This window comes from Xenopus tropicalis, chromosome 4 (assembly GCF_000004195.4).
Source record: "Xenopus tropicalis strain Nigerian chromosome 4, UCB_Xtro_10.0, whole genome shotgun sequence".
In the NCBI taxonomy this organism is placed as follows: Eukaryota; Metazoa; Chordata; class Amphibia; order Anura; family Pipidae; genus Xenopus; species Xenopus tropicalis.
In genome coordinates this window covers 23,539,800-23,565,636 of record NC_030680.2, presented here as the reverse complement: position 1 = coordinate 23,565,636, position 25,837 = coordinate 23,539,800, and the positions used below count along the sequence as shown (strand labels likewise).

At 43.6% G+C, this 25,837-nt stretch overlaps 3 long non-coding RNA genes across 4 annotated transcripts; 2 read left to right on the top strand and 1 right to left on the bottom strand.

Annotated features, from left to right (window-relative positions):
- The first annotated feature begins 1,069 nt into the window (after positions 1 to 1,069).
- Positions 1,070 to 5,156, top strand: LOC108647378. Of its 2 annotated transcripts, none has more exons than XR_004222279.1 (3): positions 1,070 to 1,348; positions 3,532 to 3,645; positions 3,999 to 5,156. It is a non-coding gene; the product is annotated as an uncharacterized LOC108647378 (long non-coding RNA). The 2 variants fall into 2 exon arrangements; XR_001924388.2 differs by lacking the exon at positions 1,070 to 1,348 and adding an exon at positions 2,272 to 3,099.
- A 3,098-nt stretch (positions 5,157 to 8,254) lies between these two features.
- LOC108647379 lies at positions 8,255 to 9,740 on the top strand. The gene is made up of 3 exons (XR_001924392.2): positions 8,255 to 8,487; positions 8,581 to 8,702; positions 8,786 to 9,740. It is a non-coding gene; the product is annotated as an uncharacterized LOC108647379 (long non-coding RNA).
- A 6,224-nt stretch (positions 9,741 to 15,964) lies between these two features.
- Positions 15,965 to 25,824, bottom strand: LOC116410314. The gene is made up of 2 exons (XR_004222280.1): positions 25,746 to 25,824; positions 15,965 to 16,486 (listed from the first exon to the last, which is right to left on the bottom strand). It is a non-coding gene; the product is annotated as an uncharacterized LOC116410314 (long non-coding RNA).
- Positions 25,825 to 25,837: the final 13 nt, after the last annotated feature.

The following is a 25,837-nucleotide window of genomic DNA, read 5'->3' as shown; positions in this document are numbered from 1 at the left end:
TTACTTTGGATCCAGGTTGGCATCTGTGTTGGCCGGGGGACAAACCCATCAGATCAGTCTGATTTTGCATCAAGGTTGTCAAATTGGTGAAATATCTGCACACTTGGTGCCCATGTTCAGATGAGAGGATCTCTCTGTAAATAGCCAGCTGAAGGCTCTGAATGTACGAGTGGTATCTGTGCCATTTACCCAGCAGTCCCTAGTGCTCAGTTGGCCACAGGAGTACAGCATATAATAAATCATTTTCATTTCTCTACCTAGAAGATTCCTGAAGTAAAGGCAAATCTCTTATTTCTGGCTTTGAGGCTGTGCAGCTCGTATAGCGGGAGGCACATGAATCCCTTCCAAGGTAATGAGGCTTCTTGTGTCTTGTGGAGTCGCCTGGCAGATGCTGAGCTCCAGGGGAGTGCAGCTGGGCACGCTGAATAATGGTTTGTTCCCACCACTGAATGTGCCAGAGCCATCCATCATTCTGACTGATCCCATGGAATGGGAAGCACAATTCTAGGTACCCAGCGACTGCACTGGGACTTCAGAGAAATCCCTTTGTGATAAGAAAACCCGCTGGATAACTATAAAAGTTACCCCATCCAGATGAGTGCCAGCTATAGAATATACCAGGGGGGTGGGCATTTGCCCTGGTTTGGGCCCCTACACTTACTGGGCCCCCTTACTATTATAGTGTCCTTTCAAACCTCCTGTGGCAATCCCAGAATCCTTTGCCAGACATGGGTTGGACAGGGCCAGCGGGACACCAGGAAAAAACCTGGTGGGCCCTGTCAACCCAGACTCAATCCTCATTTTTGCTCTCTTATACAAAGGATACGACTGCTGGGGTCAGTGACCCCTATTTGAAAAACACAGAAGAAGAAGGCAAATAATTAAAAAGACTTAAAAATAAATAATGAAGACCAATTGAAAAGTTGCTTAGAATTGGCCATTCTATAACATATCCCTTTACTGAATGGAATTTTGTGTGCGACTGACTGTGGCCAAGTACAACTGTGGTGCAGTTACTAAATGCCCCCCTAATAGCATGCTTATAAAGAAAATTCTCAGAAGTGTTGTATATAGCTTCTCCTATACTGGAATGGGTGTATAGAGAAGTACTGGGTGCCACATGAGCAGTAATATAACACCATTGGCAGAAATAATGCAAAGGATTGTGGGAGTATGACCCTGACCAAGCTGTCTTCTGGTCCCCCCTGATTCTCACACTCTTTTTTGCAGCCTCTGGGTATTTCAGGTTATACACCTAGCGCTGGCCCTGGCCCTGTGTATCCGCTAATAAGGGCCATTAATGTGCTCCGGGGAGAGAGTCATGGCCGGCCAGGAAGGAAGCCAAACAGTTAAGTAGAAAACAATTAGCCTGAGTGAATATGAATGGTTCAGCTGCCAAGTGGTTCATTTTTTTCAGGATGGAGGGAAGCTTGGAGAATTACTCAGTGGGCTGGAAAACATGTTAATCGTTGGGTTAAGGGGATGATTAAAGAAATAATAGGTCCATTATTAGATTAATGGGTGACCAGTAGAACAAGGAGAAGCCAGGGGAACAAAACAAAGGGGTCATTAATAAATGCCCCCTGCAGTCACATAAAGTTTTGGGCCAAGGGTATATCTGCCCATATGTCTGCCCAAAGTTATATCTGCCCAAGGGTATATCTGCCCATATATCTGCCCAAAGTTATATCTGCCCAAGGGTATATCTGCCCAAAGTTATATCTGCCCATATGTATATCTGCCCATATATCTGCCCAAGGGTATATCTGCCCAAAGTTATATCTGCCCATATGTATATCTGCCCATATATCTGCCCAAGGGTATATCTGCCCAAAGTTATATCTGCCCAAAGTTATATCTGCCCAAGGGTATATCTGCCCATATATCTGCCCAAAGTTATATCTGCCCAAGGGTATATCTGCCCATATATCTGCCCAAAGTTATATCTGCCCATAGGTATATCTGCCCATATATCTGCCCAAGGTTATATCTGCCCAAGGGTATATCTGCCCATAGGTATATCTGCATAAAAAAGTCAGCGCATTTTGTAGAGCACAGTGAGGGCAGGCGTAACAAAGTGTCAGTAAATGAAGCCTTTGCTGATTACGCCAGTTACACATCTATAATACTAACAGCATAAACAGCATAAACAGTGCTAATATCATAAAATTGCATTAGTTCTCAGAACAGCACTTGTTTCTTGCACAGTCATCTTGTTTTTATATTATTTGTTTCTGGATACTTTGTCACAGCTGTGGGCAGGTATTTTTTTAATTTAGTCCTTGCCCTTTTGGGTATGTTGTAAGAGATGGTACTTTACATGCCCACCCGTGGCTGGCATATGGGCGTATACTATTTCGGTTATAATGGGGCAAAGACGTTTATCAGTTTAATATCAGTTAATAAAACTGTGGCCGACCTTTTCCTTGAATCTATTTAATATCACATGAATACCCCCACAGTCTGCAGGGAGTCGGGTACCTTTGCGGGTAGGATTTCTGGTGCAGGTATAGTAGAGTCCTGCATCAGGTCAGGTACCCACAGGATAGCCACAAAGCGGCCGGAATCTACTTGATGTTCCCACCATGCGGGTAACCCACGGGTACCGGACCCACTGCAGCAGGGAGGCCATTTAGGGGATGACAAATTAAAATCTACTTGTCACGATGTAAAGATGACTGACGTTTGACGGCACTTCTGGTTTATGTGATGTCACTTCCGTTCAGCGCGACGCTTACTGTGGGAGTAGGTTGGAGTTTGCATGGGGATAAGTGGGTAAGCGGTGTGAGTCGGGCTTAGGGTAAGCGGGTACAGGTTGGGTGCAGGTCACTAAGGTATAGATACGGGTTGTTGGGTTGTGTTGTGGGTCTAATCTATATATCTTATTTTATATTATATATATAATCTATAATCATGCAACAAAAAACATTCTGCCCCCACCCACTTCAAGTCACTTCTGCTTCATACAGCACCTCCTAATTAATGGCAGTCGCAGTGGGTCGTGGATAAGGCAGTTGCAGGGTCTGGGTCAGGTTTCAAGGACTGGTTCCACATAGGACTCTGCACAGTAGGAAGGCTACTGTTTGTTATGCTGTAAATGTAAGTAAATGTACTCAAGTGTAATACAGTAAGTAAATATGTTCAGTGTAGATACCAAATGAATGATTCCCTCAAAGGGGCTGCAGGCAAATGTGTTGGAAAACATGCCTGGCCACTGTCAATATTGCTTCTTCTGCCAGATACTGGGCTGTACCAAACCCCCAGCTCCGGGGCCCGGTAACAGGATTCTCTGCATAGGCATTTTGCTCTGGTCCCACTGGGATATGTATGTGAGATCCAAAGGCGACATTTGGACATTTCCCTACACAACACTTGCATTCATAAATAAAAACCACAAATATTTAGATCAAGAGACTGTGACTGACGGTCAATAAAACATTGATTTTTCTGTGCAGTTAATTATCAGTATCAAATTGCTATTAAGCCTAAATAACCTTGTGTACATTTCCATTTCATTTTCGTTTTTTTTAGGAACACAGATATGGAAAGCAGCCCCAAGGCAAATGGAATCTGCCAAAGACATGAGTGTGTGTAGCGCAAGGTTGGTGTAGGACTTGCCATGCTGAATGCTGGTGGAGACAACACGTAAGCTCAGTATTTCCATCAGACCCTGCTGTTATGTCCCTGTTATAGGTACAGGCACAGGGTTCACTTAATCTGAACAAGTAAACCATTCACATTGCATTGGCCCTTTGAATCCCCGAAGGCCTACAGAGCAGTGGCAATACTATGGGGAGGATGGGGTGGTGCAAGGGGGTCCCCCAAAATGATTGTGTGTCTGCATGCTTCTAAAATTGTCCAGCTAATATTGGAAGAATGTTAAAGTATACAGTGGGGATGATGCAAAAGTTCCCTCTCCCCTGGGGATTTAGCCAGCTACCCTTGGTTATCCTTGGTTGTGCCTGTACCCTTATTAAATGGGCTTGTTTATCTGGCAGCGCATTGGGCATCTGGAGCAGATGGTACAGGAATTATTGATGAATGATATGAGATACAAGTTGACACTCTCCATCCATCATCCCCTGGAACCAGTGCCATAGGCCAGAAATCCCCAACTAAAGAAGAGCAAAGTATAGGTAAGTCCCAGCTTGCGCATACACATGCCTGCCACCACTGCATAGTAAATCATTGATACCCAAATTGTACCCCAAAGTATTAACATTGTTCAGAAATTGTTAGGAAATCTTTCTAAAGCTAACGAAATACATTGCCTAAAATATTACCCTATAACTATAGCTCAGTCCAACTTTTTCAACAACAGACCAAATATCCAATAAAAACCAGTGTTCAGGGACACCTTAGGCCTCATTTGCAAAGCCAAACACGGCATGCATGCAATTAGCTATTTTTTGCACTTTGCATGCTGTATTTGCCTATCCAGTGCCGGCCGGGATGCCTGGGGCCCACCGGGTCTGTCAGCTCAAGGGGGGCCCTGCAGTGCTGCACTTACTTGCTTAGTGGGGCCCCCCTGCAGTCAGTAAGCTGCAGACTTGGGAATTGTGGGGGAGGAGATGGAGTGCCTGCATCTTCTTTCCCCTACGCAGCTTTCAGGATGCTCATTTGTCACTAACGTACTAAGGGCAGTGACATATTAATAATTCTGTACTTCCTAAGCCCAGTCTCACAATCTACTAACCCCAATGATATGTTTTATACAAGGACATTGAACAAAATCCCTGCCTCAATCAAGATCAGTAGCACTGGGATCACTTATGACTTATTCCCTGCTTTTATTTCTTTATTATTAGCATCATTTTTCACCCATTTCTCCCACCCCTGCCCCTTGACTTTACCTTCTCTTTTCACTTACCCTTTTCCCTTGCACTACAGGTGTCCATTGTCTCTAATGCTCACTGACAATACTATGGGACAATAAAAAGGCAAGAACACCAATAGAATATGTATTAAAATATTTATTTATAAAATAGATATTATTTTGATATATTTTGGATTAATTCCTGTTAATTTAGGTTGGAAAGGACTCATGTTTTTAAGTTTAAGTCTAAAAGAAAGATGCCTATTTGCTAGTTGGTCCAGAGGAAGGCGAAAAACCACCATCTGAAGCCAGAGCCAATTTGCCTCAGAGGGGAAAAAATTCCTTCCTGACTCCCAAAAGGGCAATCGGACAAGTCCCTGGATCAACTTGTACTAAGGGTTTATGTCAGTGTGTATGTGAGGGGATTAGAGAGAAGATGTGATTGGCTGTTTGATGGGAAGTTTGATGTGTGGTGGTCTGGAACTGAAGAAAAGAAGATGATTTAGACAGAAGAAACTGTCTAAAATGAGAGATGAGGATTCAAGTAAAGAAATTTGTGTCTAAGAGAAGCACAGAAGGTGTGTGGTGCTGTGTGTGTATGGGGGTGATTTGAAAAGCCAGTGCATAGAGGGGTTAGAAGATGAGAAGATAAAATAAGGAGGAGTTACCGGTGGGTGCAAGTTAGCAGTGGGGTTAAATAAATTATAATAGGGAAGCGCCTCTGAGGAAGTTGTGGGGAGTTGAAGAGACAACCATTTTAAGGGACATCAGTTTTGGTGGGAGCTGTAAGGTGTTTTGAAGCTAAAATGTCAATTTAAAGATATTGTTGAAGATGATTTGAAGAAGAGGCACCGCAGGAAATATGAGGGGCTAAGTATAAAAAGATGTTTTGAAGAGGAGGAAATATTGGGGGTGGAGTATCTGAAGATAAGAGAAAGCTAAAGTTGAATGAAGAGACCTTGGGTGAAGCTATGGCCACTGGAAACTAAGGTGAAGCTATGATTGTTTGAATGCCGCTGATTGAGGTGAGGTGCTCTGATGTTGGGCACCACTGTTGGTAGATTAAAATACAGATGTTGAATGCAAGGACTGCTGGTGGAGTTGCAGTAATTTAAAAAGGAGACACTATTGTTGGACCTGTTCTAGCTGCAAAGGATCGTGTTGATGGAGCTGCAGATGCTAGAGGTGTGGTAGTCTGAGGAAGAGGATGGAAACTATACAGTTGGAAAGTGAGGTGCCACTGGTGGAAATTGCTGGAAAGTGAGACTGCTGTGGAGCTGTGTAATCTCAAAGAAAGACACCACTGGTGGCGATGTGGTGGTCTTAAAAGGATGTAATATTCCCAGAGCTTTAGAGGGAGGCAAAGACGCTACTGGTGGAGTTGCTGGGATCTTGAAGTCACCATTGGTTGATCCACGGCAGCTTGAAAGGAGATGGTTCTGGTGGAGCTGTAGTTGCCACTGGTTCTGTTTGGGAAACGAATAAAAATCAGTAACTAATATATCATTATAAATTCTTATACAAAAGCATGGTATTTAAGGACAAAGCCTTATTCACTGGGGGGGGGGGCAACATCTTAGGGAGTTATTTCCCCAGACTGGTGCTCATGTTATAAAAAAATGCCATGGCATAAAGTGGCGCATTACCACCATCTTCATTTGCCTTCCCAGGCATCCCTAGGGCAATTCCATTGTGCCTGTGTGAGTGTAAGCCTGCAGGTACCCCTGGGAAAGGTAAGTAACATGGCAGGGAGGTGCTGCATAAAACATAGCGATTACATTTCCTGGGGGGTTGAAAAATAGGGTTATTTAAAAGACAAAGAGTACCTTTCTCTGCAGATGTTCCTTTCTCCTTGGATGCTATTCAGGAGATTCATCCTGGGCACTTGATGTTATTGGCCACAGGATGACACTCAGGCAAAACCCTCCAGGGCCATTTGCTGAGCCACCTGCTGTTCTGGCGATGTTTCAGTTGCGCAGAAGTCACAGGCTCGCTGTAGATGTTCCATGGCCCCGCGTAGATGTTTCCTGGCTTGCCCTAGATATTCCATGGCCCAGCGAGGCAGTAGATGTTCCCTGGCTTGCCCTAGATGTTCCCTGGCCTGCCGTAGCTGTTTCCTGGCCCAGCGAACTACTCTCAATCCTATATAGATAAATAAAATCACAGTAAGGAAAAAAATCAAAACTGAACAGCTACAGACCCCATTTTTATACATATAACGGATTCCCTCACCTCTCTTGGCCGGCCGGTTCTGCACAGCCCGAAGGTGCTCCTCAATTTCAGCCCTGATGGTCTTTGTAGGGGGCAGTTCAGCAATGAATGGGTGCTGCAGTAGCTCTTCCGCACTCCATCTCTGGGAAGGATCCTTCTGGAGACAGGACTCCAAAAAGGATACAAAATGTTGAGACCTAAAAAAAGTGCCAAGGTGAGAGACATGAGCTGAAAAATCTTCAACACTAAATGGAATGACTTTGATAAATGGTGTTTATCTATAAATACAGGGTATTGATTTCTTTTATGAACCTTGTTTAATTCAGTTCAGCTATGAGCTATGTAGCCAGTTGGTACCCAAGGTTTGGAGGGACGGGGGTCCCAGGAGTATAGATATAAGATATATAGAGAACCCCGTGGGGTTTCTGTTGTACACTATATAGGTGAAAACCAGATCATTATTTCCAGGGAGGTATTACCTAGTAACTTCTAGCTACAGCCCAGAATATACATATTAAGTTTAAGTTAATGGATATATAGTTAATAGATTTGGAGGCATGTGTGCCAAGTGCCAAATGTAAGTTATCTATCTATCTTGCTATCTGGCTGTCATCTGCTTAGTTTTCACATATTTATGGAGAAGTGAGAGAGACACACAGAGTTGCAGTATCAGCATCGCACAGTGACATGAGCTGGGAAGGACTCACCAGGTCCTTGATTTGAGCCTCGGAGAGTCGTTAGCAATGATCAGGTCCGACACTAGCTTCTGATCGGCGTATGCTAAAAGTTAAAAACATATATATATGAGTCCCTTCAAACATGAAGCTAATTCCTTGGTTACAATGTACAGAGACCCACAATTGTTGTGATTCACTTACGTGTTTTTCCCTCGGCCATTTCGATGGCAGTGATTCCCAGGGACCAGATGTCACACTGGAAAAGAAGACACCAAAAAGCATTAGAAGGAGAGAGTTGGGTTAGCGGGTGAGTCAGTTACTTATTACTGGGTGGGTTCTATCGAATTGGCCTTTACTGAATAGAGCACCCATTTGTGCAGACACATAAATGCCATTGGGTCCTCCTACTGCTCCTACAACATACTTTGTTGTCGAATTCCGGTTCCCTGTCCCTCCTCCTAAAGGCCTCGGGCGCCATCCAGTGCGCAGTCCCATCAGCCTGGTTGCACTTCCCTGTCTGTGGGTCCAGGTCCCAGCAGAGTCCGAAATCGACTGAAATGACAGATTAAACATATAAATGGAAAATTCACTTTTAAGGGTGAAAACCCTGTATTATGATACCCTCTGTACTTTATTTTTACAGCTTCCCCCCCTATAAACTATAAGTTTTACTCACTGAGTTTGATGTTTCCCTTCTTGGTGAGCATCACGTTGGGGCTCTTGATGTCCCTGTGAACGGCCCGGTGGTGGTGAACGTGGTGGAGAGCCTGGGGAGATTGAGATGTAGGTTATAAGAATATAACAGACATTTGGCTAAATATTCCCAACAAAGACACATGGGGTTAATCCAAGTTTACCTTCAATACCTCCCTGCAGACATAGCCAATCCAGGTCTCCTTCAGGGATTGGCCTTCGGTGCTGTCGATCAGGTCGTACAGGGAGCCGCCGCTGCAGTACTCAAGGACAAGCTGCAATAGGAAGGAATGATTTCAGGCCGTGTATGTATTTTATCGCCTCCAATGGAGGTCTCTTTGGCACATAAGGGATGAATGTGATGCAACAAACAATTTCTTACTTCCAGATACTCTGATGACTCCTCGTTTGGAGCAGGGTGGTGATAAGCTCCATAGTAAGAGGCGATGTTCCTGTGCCTGCTGAACTTCAGGAGAAAGTTTACCTCTCGGCAGACTGACTCCTCATCCTGGAGAGGAAAAATAGAAACCCTTTAGCTCACATAGGCAGCCACACAATAGGCATGATATGGAGAAAGGAACTATAAAGAAACCTTACCCGAGTGATGTTGGCCATCTTGACGGCTACCTTACCTCTGCGATGGTGATGGCCCTGTAACACACACAGAAAGGTGTAACTGACATTCAGTATTAGCTGGAAATATAAAGACTCATATTGGGAACAAAATGACAGAAATATTGAGTTATTAAGAAATGGAAAATGTGCATAGCAGGGATAGTGATAGCACTTTCAACTTGCTTTCAGCTCCCCCTGCTCTCTAGGAATTTGGTTGGTCCCTTACCATGAACACGGCTCCAGTGCCGCCCTCTCCGATTTGCGTCTCCTTGGTCAGCCGACCATCAGGAGGCTGGGAAAAATAGATAAATAGAATTAACAGGGGATTTTATTGATAACATAATATTCCACGAGGTAAAAAATATGTATTAACTACAATTTTGGGTAGACCGGAAGGAGACATTTGGGAAGGAGGGGCATGAGAAACACATGAAAGACAGAGGCAATTGGAAGGTGTGAGGTTCATAAAACTGGGGGGGCATCACCAAACCAACACCCAAATTCTATGCTCAAGTCTAGCAGCCCCTACAGGGGCTTTCTACTCACCTTATATATTTCGGAGAGGCATCCGGATTCAGCCGGCCGCTGAGGGAAAAGTAAAAGATTCTGTTACTTTAAAGGGACATTATTAGGCCCAACACTTGCTGAGTAACAAAATGGCAAAATGGAGGAAGGAATGAAGGAACTGTCTGATAAAGTGTCTGATTCTGGGATAAATTGGCCCCATATAGAACCAGATATTTATTCAGGCTCATTAAAGAGCCCCATATGGGCAGAACACTGCTCTGTGTGTCACTGAATGGGTTAACATTCTATACTTTACACCAGGGATCCCCAACCTTTTTTTACCCATGAGCCACATTCAAATGTAAAAAGATTTGGGGAGCAACACAAGCATCATAAAAGCTCATGGAGGAGCCAAATAAGGGCTAAGATTGGCTATTAGACAGCCTCTATGCACACTATCAGCTTACAGGGGGCTTTATTTGGTTGTAAATCTTGTTTTTATTCAACCAAAACTTGCCACCAAGTCAGGAATTCAAAAATAACTCCCTGGTTTGGGGGCACTGAGAGCAACATCCGAGGGGTTGGGGAGCAACATGTAGCCCCTGAGCCACTGGTTGGGGATCACTGCTTTACACCAAAACCCTTGAGTGAAATGAAATCCATAGCAGGAGCCTTACCTTCCTCCGGGGGGCGCAGAATGGCATTGCGCCCTAGTGGTTTTGCTCTTAAAAGAGCAGTTGGGTTTAGAAAAAAGAAAAATATCAGCTGATGTCAATGGAAGATGGTTTTTCCAAAGAGAAGCTGAAAAAATTAAAAAATCGCTTATATCGCAAGAAAATCGCCTTGAAGACGCCTGGAAATCGCTTTCTCGCACAGAATTTCACTTTATGTGGAAACAGAAATGAAGAAGAGATTGTAAGTTCCATGGTCCGGCCCTCTCTGCTATACAGATCAGTATACACTGCATTATATTCACAGTATTCCCCCCTGACCAATCCACCCTTTTAATAAAAAAAAAATCAAAAACCCAAAACTGATATTTATTCTCTGTGATATTTTCATTCAAATTTCTGAATCTGATTTCTGTGTAATGTGACGTTATCTCAGGTAATGAAAAATCATGCTGCGGCTTTTGCAGCAATAACGACATTAAAGGTGAAGTTCCCGTATAAATTAGGGTGAACAGGTTGCAGCATTTCCCCGTATTTGGCACCTTCCTTCCTTCTATTAGAACATACTGCCCAGTCCCTGCTGATGAAAAAATCATCCTCACAGCACAATGATATCACCTCCATATAACCAAGGCCCAATGGTGGGAGAGCTGATGGGGATGTTGTAGTTCAGCAACAGCTTGGGGGCCACATGTTGGGGGGACTATGGATAATGCTGGGAGTATTTTATCCCTTAGGTCAGAAAAAAACTGACATAGGCACCTGACCTATTATACAAGGATGGGACCTGTTATCCAGAATGCGCGGTACCTGATGTTTTCTGGATAAGGGATATTTCTGTAATTTGGATCTCCATACCTTAAGTCTGCTAAAAATCATTTAAATATTGAATAAACCCAATGGTATTGTTTTGCCTCTAATAAGGATTTAATATATCTTAGTTGGGATCAAGTACAAGGTTCTGTTTTATTATTACAGAGAAAAGGGAATCATTTAACCATTAAATAAACCCAATAGGGCTGTTCTGCCCCCAATAAGGGGTAATTATATCTTAGTTGGGATCAAGTACAGGTACTGTTTTATTATTACAGAGAAAAGGGAATCATTTAACCATTAAATAAACCCAATAGGGCTGTTCTGCCCCCAATAAGGGGTAATTATATATTAGCTGGAATCAAGTACAGGTACTGTTTTATTATTACAGAGAAAAAGGAAATCATTTTCAAAAATCTAAATTATTTGCTTATAATGGAGTCTATGGGAGATGGTATTTCCGTAATTCTGGACTTTCTGGATAATGGGTTTCCAGATAATGGGTCCCATACCTGTACTACAATTCCCAGAATCCAATTTAACCCACTCCTGTCATGTCTGGCAGTATACATAGCACCCAGGGGTAAGGAATGCAGCCCAGTAACCACTTAAACATCTATGCCATGTTGTACTGACCCCCTGCTTGTGTTTCTTAGTTCAGAAGGCAGCTGCAAAGGCTATCACGGCATGCTGGGAGCTGTAGTTCTGTGCTAAATAACTATGGGCAAAGCTCCAGGCAGAGCAGAATTCCTAGGAAACTAATAGCTGTGCCTATAAACTGATGCTGGATAGAGAGGGGACATGCTGATCTGTCCCATCTAAATCTAACAGTCTGTTATAGGGGTCAGATCATGTGTCCATTTAAATTTCCCCAGCTTTGCATTAATGTAGCTTTTGGGGTTTCCCATGAGAATGGACACAGTTGAAGCAGGGAAGGCATTTCTTATTAGCAACCCCCAGTATGCACCTTTGGGTACCAGCATATGCCAGCAGTGATTGGTGGAGCTCCCCTGTGGGAGATCATGGCTGGCTACATAACATAAAGCTCTCAGATGTTACTAGACATCATCACCCCCCCATCACTTGCACCAGTCCAGGTGATGACATCATTACTAGCATAGGATACTGAGATTCTGACTGTTTATCAGGATGTACCAATACATGGGTAGGGGGGTTATCAATCTGCACAGAAGGGAAATAGCAATAATGGCAGCTCTCAGAGCAGAGGGGATCCCATATACAGGAAGGGAGAGGATTACAGGTACTTGTTTTGGATTTCATGAAAGAGAACAGTAGTTGGTTTGGGAATGATGGAGCACGTTAATGTATCCCCTGTATGAGTGTCTGTATGCTCCACTCACCTCTATAGTAAAGATAAATATACCTTTATTGGTTTCAGCCAATATTACAATTGGGATTGGCTGCAAGATCACCCTACATAGAAATGCTGCTAAGATGAAAGGGACCCTAGCAACCAGATGGCAAGGGCCAGGCTGCAGGTCTAAAAGGGATGGTGGGACTTGTAGGTCAGTGACAGTTAGAGGACTACAGACTGAAGGTCTAATAGGGGATGCTGGGAGTTGGAACAAGCACCTGTCAACAGCCTCAAGAAGCATCAGGGGGATCATTAGTGGCTGGAAAATGGCAGCTTTTTCCTTAAAAGCTTTTAATGAAGAAAATTTTATGTACAAAGTGAGATACAGAGAGAGAAATATGAATATTAAGAGCATTGGAGCTGAAACCTGAACACCAAGTGGCCAATTGTCATCCCAAACACTGTCAGAGTGACTGTTACTGGATGGGAAACTATGAGATTTCAAACTGTGACCATAATAATTTCCAAAACTGCACATTATTAAAAAAAAATCACAAGCAAATATAGAACTATGTGAATATTAAAATTAAAACAGGAATCTGAAATCCAAATGTTACTTTATAGTCTCCCTGCTCCCCTGCTCCTTCCCCAACTCTCCCAAAATCATGTTTTATATCTATGAAAATGATATAATATATGCAAACCCAAGGCTAATATCCCAGGCGCTACCTAGTGATGCCATTAAATAGCGATTTTCTGCATTTATGTCATTATTTTCCTAAAATGTCTCCCCCAGCGTGTGGCGCGCTCCACTTACCTCTGATCCCAGAAATGAAAGTGAGAAAAACCGTTAATTAACGGACACTCTAGCAACCAAATGACAGTTAAAACAGTTAAACTTAAGGGCATAACAATGGTTCAGTCACACATCAGGCTTATGGCAGTGTCACAGTGACAGTTGGTGGCTGTGAAATAGCAGCTTTGACACTTGTAGCTTAAAATCCTATAAACCAGACACTTTTAAATACAGAGAGAAATGGAAATATCAATATAGCAGAGGAATGTGGATACCAAATGTTATTTTATACTTCTGTGTATCTATACTGAGAGGTTTGTAGGCTCCATTTCCCATTTCTCCCACCAACCCCAACTCTTGATTAATCATGTTATATGTTTATTAAAATGAAAGAATATGTGCAAAACCAAAGCTAATACGCCAGGCGATACCCAGTGTCAACAGTGACCCTCTATGTCACTGTCATTAATAGGGAGGAAAGATAACACAGACAGGAAGGCTTTTTCCCCCACCAATTACAAAGAGATGCAAAATTTGGAGTAAATGCTGGGGTAACTCTGTATCTGCAGGTTTATACATAGGTACATTAGAGCTTTAATAGATGCAAAAAATGCCAAAGGGCTAATAAACATGCTGCAGCTTTAATAATATAAAGTCAATTTTATACCAATTTTATACTTTTTTTGGTGTAAATTAAACAGATTGACTTTACAAATATGACCCCAGACACACGCAGTAACAGCCAACAGGCACCCACCCATCTCTGCCTCACACAGCTCAGCATGGTGGGATTTCTGCTGACTTTCTGTGGGAGAAATCATTCTGCAAATTTAGCCAGTGGGGAAAGCATCCTGCAGCCAATGGGAGAGTCATCTAAGTTTAGCCAATGGGAGAGTCATCTAAGTTTAGCCAATGGGAGAGCTTCTCCAACCATCACTGGCAATACTTCCTGTTCCTTTAGCTAATGGGAGAAAGCTACACACAGCCAATGGGAGAGCACTTCCTGCCTCCGCCAATTGATGGCAGACACAGCAAAGGGAGCCCTCTCTGGACAGAAGTTGCAATAGCGCTGTTCTACCTGTTATTAATAAAGTACTGGGCTGCAGGGGAATTTCTAGGGGAAATTAAATTAAATTGAGGTGGGGGCATTTATAGGAAGGAAGAGACTGCAGACATTTTAAACTTGTTGATATACAGGTAAAAAAGCAATATGGCAGCAGGAGACAGTAAAGGGGAAACTCTATATTCCATGCACCAAAGTGATTCCCTCTCCTGCCTGAATCCCTTCCTTACTCTCCCCCAGGGGCAGGGGGATAAACCAGAGAAGTGGCCCTGAATCCTGCACAGGTTACAGGTTTATTGCTTCTGCCTGGGAGCCGCACAGGGCACTTCCTTTACCCTTCGGATGGTGTTCAACTACAAATGCCCACATTCTTTGCAGCCTTCTATGTATTTTTAATGTATAATTTCCAACTCCAGCCCTCCAGCATTTCCTGAGTTTATTAGATGTTAAACAACTTCCTAAACCTCACAGCACCCTCTATATATACATATATATCAGTAAATATTGCCCTTTTACATCTTTTCCTTTGATCTACTTTTTGGTGATGGACTGTGTGTTCCCTCAGAGATCACATGACCAGAAATAATGCAGCTCTGACTGTAACAGGAAGTAGTGTGGGAGCAAAAGACAGAACTTGCATTGGCTGATGGGGCCTAGCATGTATGTGTGCCTTGGCTTGTTTGTGTGCACTGTGAATCCTTTGATCCCAGGAGGCGGCCCTTAATTCTTCTATTTAGGATTACCCAGTAGCACATATTACCACATATTCCGTTTATTTAGATGAAGCAGGGTTTACATATGAACTTGTTTATGCAATATATTTTTATAGAGACCTACATTGTTTGGGGGTATAGTTTTCCTTTAATCTTTCATGGAATCAATACAACTGGTTGGTCCATATGCAAAACATAAAGGTCCCCATACACGGGCCGAGTCTAGGTGCCGATATTGGTCCCTTAGACCGTTTCGGCAGCTAATCGGCCCGTGTATGGGCATTACCGACCAATGGCCAGGGGAGTCCCTTATACAGCTATGGCAATAATCATCTTCATTTTTTGCGGCAAAGTCTAGAAGCCTCAGTCATATTGGATACTACCACTTCTCTTGGCGCAGGCACTGCCTTCACTGCCTGCCAACTACATCTGTGCAAGTTTGGGGGATGCGCAACGGGCAGGAGGGGTCCTTGCATTGGTCTGGGACATGCATACTATAGTAAAATGTCTTTTGTATATACACTACCTTTCCTGGTCCTGGATTGCTGCAATGAATCATTGGAAAATTCAGTAAAGGTGGTGGCACTGGCCTATAAAAAGTACCCAGAGAGTTTTTTAGAGGATTGAAAGTTATAGATTATATTCACTTGGGATGCCTAACAAATTGATAACACACCTCTGTAAACTGCACTTTAGAGAATACAAATGACTTACTAAGATGCTGCTGACACTTAGGGGCTCATTTAAAAACACTAGGCAACTCTGCCCTTGGGCAGTAACCCATGGCGACCAATCAGATTTTTTTTTACTGTTGGACCTGCCCCTGGCTGAATAAAAGGCAATCGCTGATTGGTTTCTACAGGTTACTGCCAATGTGCAAATTTGCCTGCTGTTTGTAAATGAACCCAAACAAGTTGTGTGCATTTGCTGCTCTGAACCTGTACACTGATTGGCTTCCCGAATGTAAACATGTCTTGCATTTATTATTCCAATTTCTTTTTTACAGCTGGAGATTGTTTAAATGCCACCCAAGTCTCCGCGATTCAATAAATATTCTTATTTTTTCAATTAAAAAAAGGAATTTTTCTTTGAAATAGGTCTGAATCTTTGATCTTCCTACAACCATTCTTGGATTCTCACAGGTACAGATACTGGTTGGGTTTTGTAGGGCTCATTGGAAATCCCATGTAAGCAGAGCTGCTGTGATGTACGAATGGGATAGGAACACTGGTTTGAACTGAGTCTGACTGAGAGTTGGGGAAGGTAAGAGATAGGGACCGATGGCCACAATAAATTGGTGACTGATGCCACTAGGATGAAAGCCTGCAGTTTGGGTGCTGAGGAATAGGCCTTGAGGGCACAGAGAGGCAAGAAGGTGGGCTACGGGCGCAGTGCTGCTCAGTGATGCGGATGGTGGGTACAAGAGTGGAGCTGGCTGTCCTCCAATGGGTGAGCCTCCTTCCAGATGTGCATGTAGGGCATTGTGGGTCAGGCTGCCATGTGGAAGGGTGATTAGAAAGCGTGGGTTGTATATAAGCTGCTGCCCCGTGTGCAGTCTCCATTCCTTTCCCGATGAGCAGATTCAAAACGCTGCACCTGCCAAACAACAGGGGAAAAGGTCTTTTACATTCCATATCCAGGGAACAGCAAGAGGTTCTATTCATATGCAGAGATGGGTACTATGGGAAAGAAATAAATACTGGCACAACCTGACCAATTGCTAATGCTTTTAGCAGAATTAGGTGGTGTTTAAATTACGTCTCCACCTTTATTACATCTTCAATTTAAATATCTTCACTTGCACTACCTATGAGAACCCTCCCCCCCCCCAATGAGTTTGGATGGTTTATCCTACTCAGTGCATATCTGCCTTTTATTGGATGACAAATGAAACATTTCTAAGTTTTTTTTAGAAAAAAAGCTGTGACATTAATATCATACAGAAATATATATAAAAGGTCAAAATAAAAAAGTTTATTTAATCAGACACCTGAAAAAATGGCAGAACACTGTGAAGTCAAGTATGACTTAAAATACAGTATTATTATAGAGTATTTGTATTTGCATTCATTTCTTACTCCCCTCAGCACTGGTGGTTTTGGTCTTTAAAGGCTCCACAGAAAGAAACACATCTCAAAAGAGAAGCCTGATAGGCCAGTCAGGGAGAGATCTGGGGGACAATTACTTACCCCACCATTTTGTTTAAATTTGCCAGGTTCCCAGGGATGCCATATAGTAAAGTTGGCCCGGGACGGAAGCAAGACAAACATAGGAAAATACTGTGCATTTGCAGCACAAGGGAAATTAAGAGATTAAACACAATGTTGGTGTGGCACTGAGATAGAAAGTACCCCAGGCCAGGGCATTTTTTACAGAAGAGGAGTGCTGGATTGGTATACAAAGAATGAGATTTTTGGGGGGGTGCCTAACAAACTGGCACCCCCAGTAAATTTCACTTTTCTTCTCCTTTAACAACAATGTGTTGATGGAATACTGGGGTTCAGTGTGGGACTGTGGGGTTTGGGGCCCTTAGGTGACAGCTAAGGGATGACTTTACCTTGAACAGCTGGAGGGCACAGAATCAAGGTTTGCTGAAAAGCCAAGGATGCCAAGATGTTGTTAAAGCTTGAAACAGAAAGGCACATACAAAGTTACAGGACGGGTAAAGGCCAGGCTCTACTAAACAGCTGCAAGCACTGCTACAAGCAATACACAAGATTCCATATTGCACATTTGCCCAATAACATCAGCTTCCTCTCACTTTTCCCAGATGATAAGGAATGAGAGTTACCAGTGCAGCCTGCAGTGCTCTATGTGCAAAAATGCATAAGAAATATTATCAGTATGGTCTCAGCTTGTGTTTTCCATCCTGCTGAGGCCAAACTTGTTTTGTAATGTAGAGAAGCTGTACCCATTTATACGTACTAAATGCACCCAAGTATAAGCCTATACCCACATCTGTATGGAACACCTCTCCATCTACTGTATATCCTACTTTACATGTTTCCACTGCCACCTTCCTTCCCCAGTGCTCTTCTACCTTTTCTCTTTCATACATGCTTTTCTTTTCAGCATATCTGTCTTCCCCCCCCAGATTTTTTTTTATCTTCTTTTTAAACATTTTTGTCCCCTTCTCATCCTGCACTTTCCTTTCTGTCCCTCTTTCCTTTCCTTTTTGCCTCTTTCTCTCTGCATCTGTTTCATCAGCCGTACTCTTCTGCTCTTTACACCCAAACATGTTTATTGCTGAGCTCTCTTGTTCTCCTACCTACATCTTTCTCCCTATAACAGTATACTCTCCCAAACGACCCTTCTTATCAAACAGTAAATAATATATATTAGATGTGACTGAGAGCAGGAATCCACAGCAGGGCATGAATGGGTTTACAAATTATAATATGCTGGGGTGGGACACCACTGGAAGTGTCAGTTCTAGTTTGTTGCCATTCTTGGTCCCCTAACCACTGCACTTACAGACACATTAATGCCAGATCCACTTCCAACAGTCCCTTTTAGGGTGCCCTCCAGCAAACTCTTTTGATTACAGTCAGAACACTGTAAATACAATCCTGCCATAGGTATTGATGCCTGCTTTGTGTAGTGAGAATAACATTAGTTAACCTCACATGGAAAATTGCCACAAAGTGGCAGAAGAACTTGAGGGGAATGTATTTGGATGATTAATAAAAAAGCCTGATGTACTGTCACCTTTGGCCCTCTGGTAATGCAATCCATTTGATCTAGGTAGGAGCTCACCCTCTCTTGCTCTGCCCTGCTTCTTACATTCTGCGGCCACAGCAAGCCCCGCCCACCCAATACTGAAGATCTGAAATCTAGGGGCCCTCCGGTGGCTTGGCCCTTTGTGCACCACTTGCAAGCTGAAGGGAGACTGACACTATGTAGGGGCCACCAGATCAGCCCAGGGCCCCCGCAGGATTAGGGCCCACTGGGTTTTTCCTGTGACCCAGCCTGGCCCTGTCGCCATCCTCAAATGCCCACAGGCCTCAGATCTAGGACTGATTGTCTTGCTCAGCACAGGATTCAAGAGAGGTAGGTGGGGGGAGACACAATGGCGCCCTGTCGTCCATCCCCGCCCCTACCTTGCATGTCATTAGGCTGCTCACTGAAAGATGCTTTTGCATCAGTTTCTTATTAGATTATACATCATTCCCATCAGCCCCTGCCCCACTGAAGCTTACAATATAATATCCCTACCACATTGACACAGCACACTAGAGTCAGTTTTTATCATCAATTGTGTCACCGGCTCTTTAAGGACATCTGTCTCTATGGTTACTTGACTACAACTCCCATCATAATTTTAACCCTTGATAATATGCTGAGGAATGCTGGGAATTTTAGTCTGGCTACATTTGGGTTGAGCAGCAAGACTATGGAAGTTTTATGCGGAGCGCATGTGTGAAGAAAAGAAAAATATACAATAGTGCAAAAGAGTATAAATAAATAAAGGAGATCCTTCTCCAAAATGTAACTAAACCATGTATCAGTTTAAAAGTGAAAGGATGTGTTCATTAGATTACACTAACACCCAAGTGCAGTACTGCAAACTGCTTACCAGATGGCAGTATAGATGTAGCAGTCGAATTTATGTATCCAATATCGGCATCTGACTAGATAGATGAAAGTAGCATTCTTGATGAACCTCGCAACTGTATCCTCATGTGAAACAAATCTGATTGCAGAGCGTCGCTGTATCCTCAGTGAGGCACAAAAGGGAAGACAGCAACTGGTGCAATATTATTTATTATAAAAGCTCAAATAAAAGAATAAAACTTACAAACAACGAGGTATCACAAGCTCTTAAGATAGCCCAACGCGTTTCATGTACTTAGCGGTACACTTCCTCAGGAGCAGGTATCAAATGGTTAGGACCCCCAAATAAAGTGCCTTATATAGTGCTGTTACAACGGTATCAGTGCCTCATGTTTAGATTCCGTCTGGCATTAATGACGTCATCAGATGTCAGACTCACAATCATCCACTGAAGAGATGTGAGTGGGACTATTGTAACTATTTAAAACTGAATAAACTGGGGGGATGAAACCTAAATATGAACACTACTAAAAGCTACTAAAAATTCTTATTGTTAATATGTCATACCGGCCACATATGTGCCCCTATTTCTACCCGCCCAAATATTTGCGTGTTGTCATGGTTACCAACAAAAGAAAAAAGCTGAACGAAACAAAGCGAATGAAACAACGTGTACAAGGTATTCGGATAATCTTAAGCGCCCATTGGAGGTGGCGGGGTAAGAAAACAGTGTTATGACATATACCGGCGTAATCTCAAAGACTTTAAAATGTATTGCAAGACGTTTAGGGAGCGGGAACTAAAAGCGATCACAAAGGCTTTAAATACAACTACTAACTGTCTAGATGGTAGAGACACGATCACTCAGGTAACCGGAGACTTAATTCACCCGCCCACATGCCGTAGGTATTATATGTAACTCCATAGCAACAGCAACGCGCTGTACAAAGAGCGCTATGTGTATGTGTTGCGGTTAGACTAACAATAGTACTGACCACATATTGGCCTCCTAGTGTATCGGCTAACCGCTACTTGTAACCTTCCGACGAATAATTTTTAACTGCTCAATGTAATATGTTCAGATGGCCCGCGGTTAAACCAAAGCTAGGGATCGCACTACTAAAATTAAAAAACTTAAAAGTGAAAAACTCGTGGACGGGGACTGCTACACATAATAAGAAATATAATAAATAAATAACAAGTATCTACCTATAGCGGAGTGGGATGCTAGAAAGCCTAATAGGGAAAGATGTATTAGGAGACCATATGAGTACTGTATTGATAAGGAATTAAATGTTTAAATTATTTAAATTATTTAAAATGCCGCTAGGTCTAGATCAATATTGAGTCCCATCGGCTGCAAAGTGTTCAACTTAAAAATCCAGTAGGTCTCACGTTGTCTTAACCTGGTTAATCTATCTCCACCTCTAATTTTATGAGAGATCTGTTCCAAACCCATATAAACTAAACCAGAAGGGTCACTATTGTGTGCTACCTTAAAATGTCTTGAGACACTATGGTCCATTTTACCTTTTTTTATGTTACGAACATGTTCCATGATTCTAGTGCCTACATTTCTCATAGTCCGACCCACATATCGTTTATTACAAGGACACATCAGTAAGTAGATTATAAAAATGGACCTGCAATTAATGAATTCCCTAGGGATCGGTATTTCCCCATTAATCTGTTTTTTAGGAATAACGAAGATGCAGGCTCCACAACGCTTATTGCCACATTTATAGGTCCCATTCAAACCCAACATGTTACAACTGTGTTTGATGACCTCTCGGTCCCAAACCTTAGAGGGGGCTATTATATTACTGAGTGTCTTGGATTTACGGAAGAAGACTTTAGGAACATATTGTTGAATTCGTTTTTGGGACCCAGTCAAAGGGGTTGATTTGAAGCGGAGCTGCAGGAAGTTTTCGACACACTTGATTGGACTTATTATTCACACAGGATTGGAGAACACATCAACTTTAGAGCGCTGAGGACTGTGGTATTGTATATATACCCTTACACAGAATTTATGGAAGTTTTATGTCCACTTTGATTAAACCGTGTTGACTCTCTGCTGTTCATCTCTCTGTCCACTAGAGGGAACTATAGACCGTCAAGAGGCCCATATGTCAGGTCAGTTCTGACTACCTCAAACAGAGCTAGCTACCCTTGGTTTGGGATGAAACTACAGCGTATGATAATATTCATATCAACGTAAAGTACTATGGAAAAAATCTATCCATAAGGCAATGGTATTACTCCCCCACTTCCCCTTTGTACCCCTCTTTTATAATATGAGGGCAATGTGTACCCCAAATGAAGCCAAGAATGGTAGAGTAGCATTAAAGACAACATTTTAGTTTTGCAGGGTGCAGTTGTTCGAATCTCAGTAGTATATAAGAGTTCCCTAACAAACCTGTAGCTTTCCCATAGAGCCAGTCACTTGAAGCCACACAGGGTAGGGGGGAACTACACAGCGTCAGTCATCCAAGCTACATAAATAAGGACCTGGGCACAATGCCCTCTCTGTTGTAAGAGAAGAAGGCAAACATTGTTAGTGGAAGGACTGGTTTTGATTTCTCTTCTTTTCTTTAAAATCCATGAACCGCGGATCAAGAAGGTACTTTGGTGCCAAATAGTTCTTATTTCTTTTGTTTCCTTCCACCTCTGACAGTGTAAGGGGGGGGGAGGAAAAATGGTGTCCCTGGGAAGGGCCTCCTCATGTTAAGGTTTTCAAGCAAATGCAATACGGATATCCCATAATACCCAGCTGCAAAATTGAGACATTTCTTCATTGACAAGTGCGTACCAAGTGGGTTGGATTAGGTTGCTATTTGGGCTCTCCCTAAGTAAAACATAGTTACATAGGGTTGGAAAAGACCAGAGTCCGTCAAGTTCAACCCTTCCAAGTAAACCCAGCACACACAACCTATACTTACCAATCTATACTATCACGTACATAAACTATATATACAACCACTAACACTAACTGTAGATATTAGTATCACAAAAGCCTTGGGTATTCTGCTTGTTCAAGAACTCATCTAGGCCCCTCTTATAGGCATTAACAGAATCTGCCATTAGGAAGGGCATTCCCCAACCTCACTGCCCTCACCGTGAAAAACCACCTACGCTGCTTCTAATGGAAGCTCCGTTCCTCTAATCTAATGGGGAGGCCTCTGGTGCGTTGATCATTTTTATGGGAAAACACAACACCCCCCATCTGCCTATAATCCCCTCTAATGTACTTGTACAGAGTAATCATGTCCCCCCGCAAGCGCCTCTTTTCCAGTGAAAACCCCAACCTCGACAGTCTAACCTCATAGCTTAAATCTTCCATCCCCTTTACCAGTTTAGTTGCAGTCTCTGCACTCTCTCCAGCTCATTAATATCCTTCTTAAGGACTGGAGCCCAAAACTGCACCGCATACTCAAGGTGAGGCCTTACCAGGGACCTATAAAGAGGCAAAATTATGTTTTCATCCTTTTTTATACAAGACAGCACTTTATTTGCTTTAGTAGCCACAGAAAGACACTGCCTGGAATTAGACAACTTGTTATCTACAAAGATCCTTCTCCATTAAGGATCCCCCCAACAAACTACCATTCAGTAGATAGATTGTATTTATATTATTTCTACCAAAGTGCATAACTTTGCCCTTGTCCACATAGAACCTCATTTTCCAGTTTGCTGCTCAGTTTTCTAATTTTGTCAAATCGGCTCTGCAAGCGGCAGCATCCTGCATGGACGAATAGTTTTTGCACAATTTAATGTCGTCAGCAAAAATAGAAAGAGAACTCTCTATGCCCACCTCCAGGTCATTAATAAACAAGTTAAAAAGCAAAGGACCAAGGACTGACCCCTGCAGTACTCCACTAACACACTGGTCCAATTAGAAAATGTTCCATTTACCACCACTCTTTGTAATCTATCCTTCAGCCAGTTCTCTATCCAATTACAAAATATTATGTTCTAAGGCCAATATTCCTCAATTTGATCATTAACGTTCTGTGCAGTACTGTATCAAACGCTTTAGCAAATTCCGAGTATATTACATTGACTTGCCATCCAGCATCAAGATTCCTGCTCACCTCCTCATAAAGGGAAAACGGGTGTTTATGGTTTGTAAAACAGCAGGTAGAGTTTCAGCTTTAAGCAGAAATAGCACCCAGAGCTGCACGGGATCTCACTGGCTCCATAAGATCTAAGGGAAAGCCCTCAGTGCACTGAGGAACTGACTGAGGCGGCATATATGAAGCTGACAAGCGTATCATTCATCTTTCTTTGCAGCAGGGTAAAAGGTGAAAGCCATTCTACAGGGCCTCATTATGTACAGTGTGTATCGTAGAAGTGTACAACCAATCACCAGTCAGTTTTTGTTGACTACAACCCCCAAAACTCCAGGATTTCCCAAAGCCACCACTGTTAAATAAGCATATCTGGCAGGCTGAGTTTTGGCCCAGCCCAAACTGCCCGACTACACTGCACTGTATATGGCCGGCTCAAAGCTCTGGCTGTGCTGTGTGCAAAGAACGGACAATTTTTATTACCCTACAGTAGCAAATGGTACCAGAAGAGACAAACTTTAAGAAGGAGAATCTGCATCAGTGAGTAAAGTTGTAAAAAAGCAGCGAGAGAGCCGACAGTTAAATAAAGATGGTCCCTAGGAACAGGCAGATTGTGCAGAAAATATATTTTGGGGTGGAGGCCCACAATCATGCACAGTTAAAATTGATTTCAAGCTTGCTCTTGGAGGCCAATCAGCCAGGGAGCCAAAAACAGGAAAATTGCTAAACATGGTGGCTGTAAACACTGCTCCATTGCTCCACTTTTGCTGATCTGGTACTGGAGACATGTCTGGAACAGAGATTCAACATTGGAACTTGTATTGTAAATGCAAAAAAGCCCAAACAGCCCTCCCCCGGCCAACATAAAGCAATGATCAATTGCAGCTGCTACCGGCCCCTTTGGCAGTCACCAGATAGCCAAAGACAGGGAGCAAGGTTGCCCAGGGAAGTGACTGGTGCAGTATACAAGGGAAGGAGGAACTTTAAAGGGGTCGGAGTAACTAAAATGACAGCTGGGGGGGTAGTTCTCCTCTGTTGATGTGCACTGGGCATTGTAATCTTGTACACCTGAAAGAGGGAGGTATCCTGAAATGTCTAACAGTACAGCTACCTTTACATGGGCCAATAAAAGCCGATGAATTGGCCTCTCCAGCTTGCCCTACTGATATGATACAGCAGGTCGGGGAGGGACCACATAGGCACACTGATGGCAGTCCTTGGCCTGACAAATCTCTTAGGCCTGCTGTGGGTCAGATCAGCCTAAGTAGGGCCCAGGCATGGCCGGGCGGCCAAAGGATTAACTCGGCCAAGCAAGGGTATCCAGCATGCAGGCCCAGCTTTAGGATGTTTGCAGGTCAAGAACCAAATTCATTCTATAAATCACTCCAAAGGCAACACTGCAAAGGAGGGTGCAAGAGAGAGGGAGACGGGCTTTCTGTAATTCGGAGCTTTCTGGATAACCGGTTTCCGATAAGGGATCCCATAGCTGTACTGCCACTATGCACATAGCATTTTCAAAACATTATCAGAACCCCCAGCCCAATACTGTGCGCTGATAAGCTCTAACGGGAAAGGCTGGTTAGCTGTATCTTTGCTATTATAGCAGCGGCTCTGGGCACACAGCTCCCCTTTCATGCACAGTGGCGGCATCTTGGCGCCTATTTGCCCAGAGGTCTCCAGTCAATTCGGGTTCAGCCCCCCCCTTTATTTATTAGGTAGCCCAGTCAGTGGGGCCCCCCAATAGTGCCTGTATAATGGGGTGGGGGCGACTGGGCTACTGATGTGGGGGACCAATAAGTTCCGGCCAGCAGAGGAGCCTTGCGGGTTGCCCCGTCGGCCTTACACGGAGAGAGCGTTCGGAAGGGGGCCAGGATAGCTCCCAAATAACCCAGCGCTGTTTGAGCCCCCCAAGGAGGCCGCTCCCATAGCTTGTCATTATCAGCCCTATCACTCCCTGCACTTGCTGTAACATTGCGCTATAGAATGAGAGCCTGTATCCGCCCACAAGCAGCCCTATTCCTCCCTAGAGCCCAGGCCCGGTGACAGAAGGATTCTCCGGGGGGGACTGTAGGGTTGGCCGAGCAGTTTAGAATGGCGGGAAGTGTGGGAGGCAGGAAAGCCGCTCCATGACAGGCTGTAGCGCTGCGCTGTACGGGTGGGAAACACAAGGCCGCTCACAATAGCCGACTATCCCGCACATCCCCACCCAAGCTCTGTCACTGCGGCCGCACCAGTTGCCTTGGTTACCGCCGGTACGGGAGGAGGTTCCGGAAGTGACGTCAGGGTTCGCCCCGGTGGTGGACGTGCCGCTGGCGCCGGATCA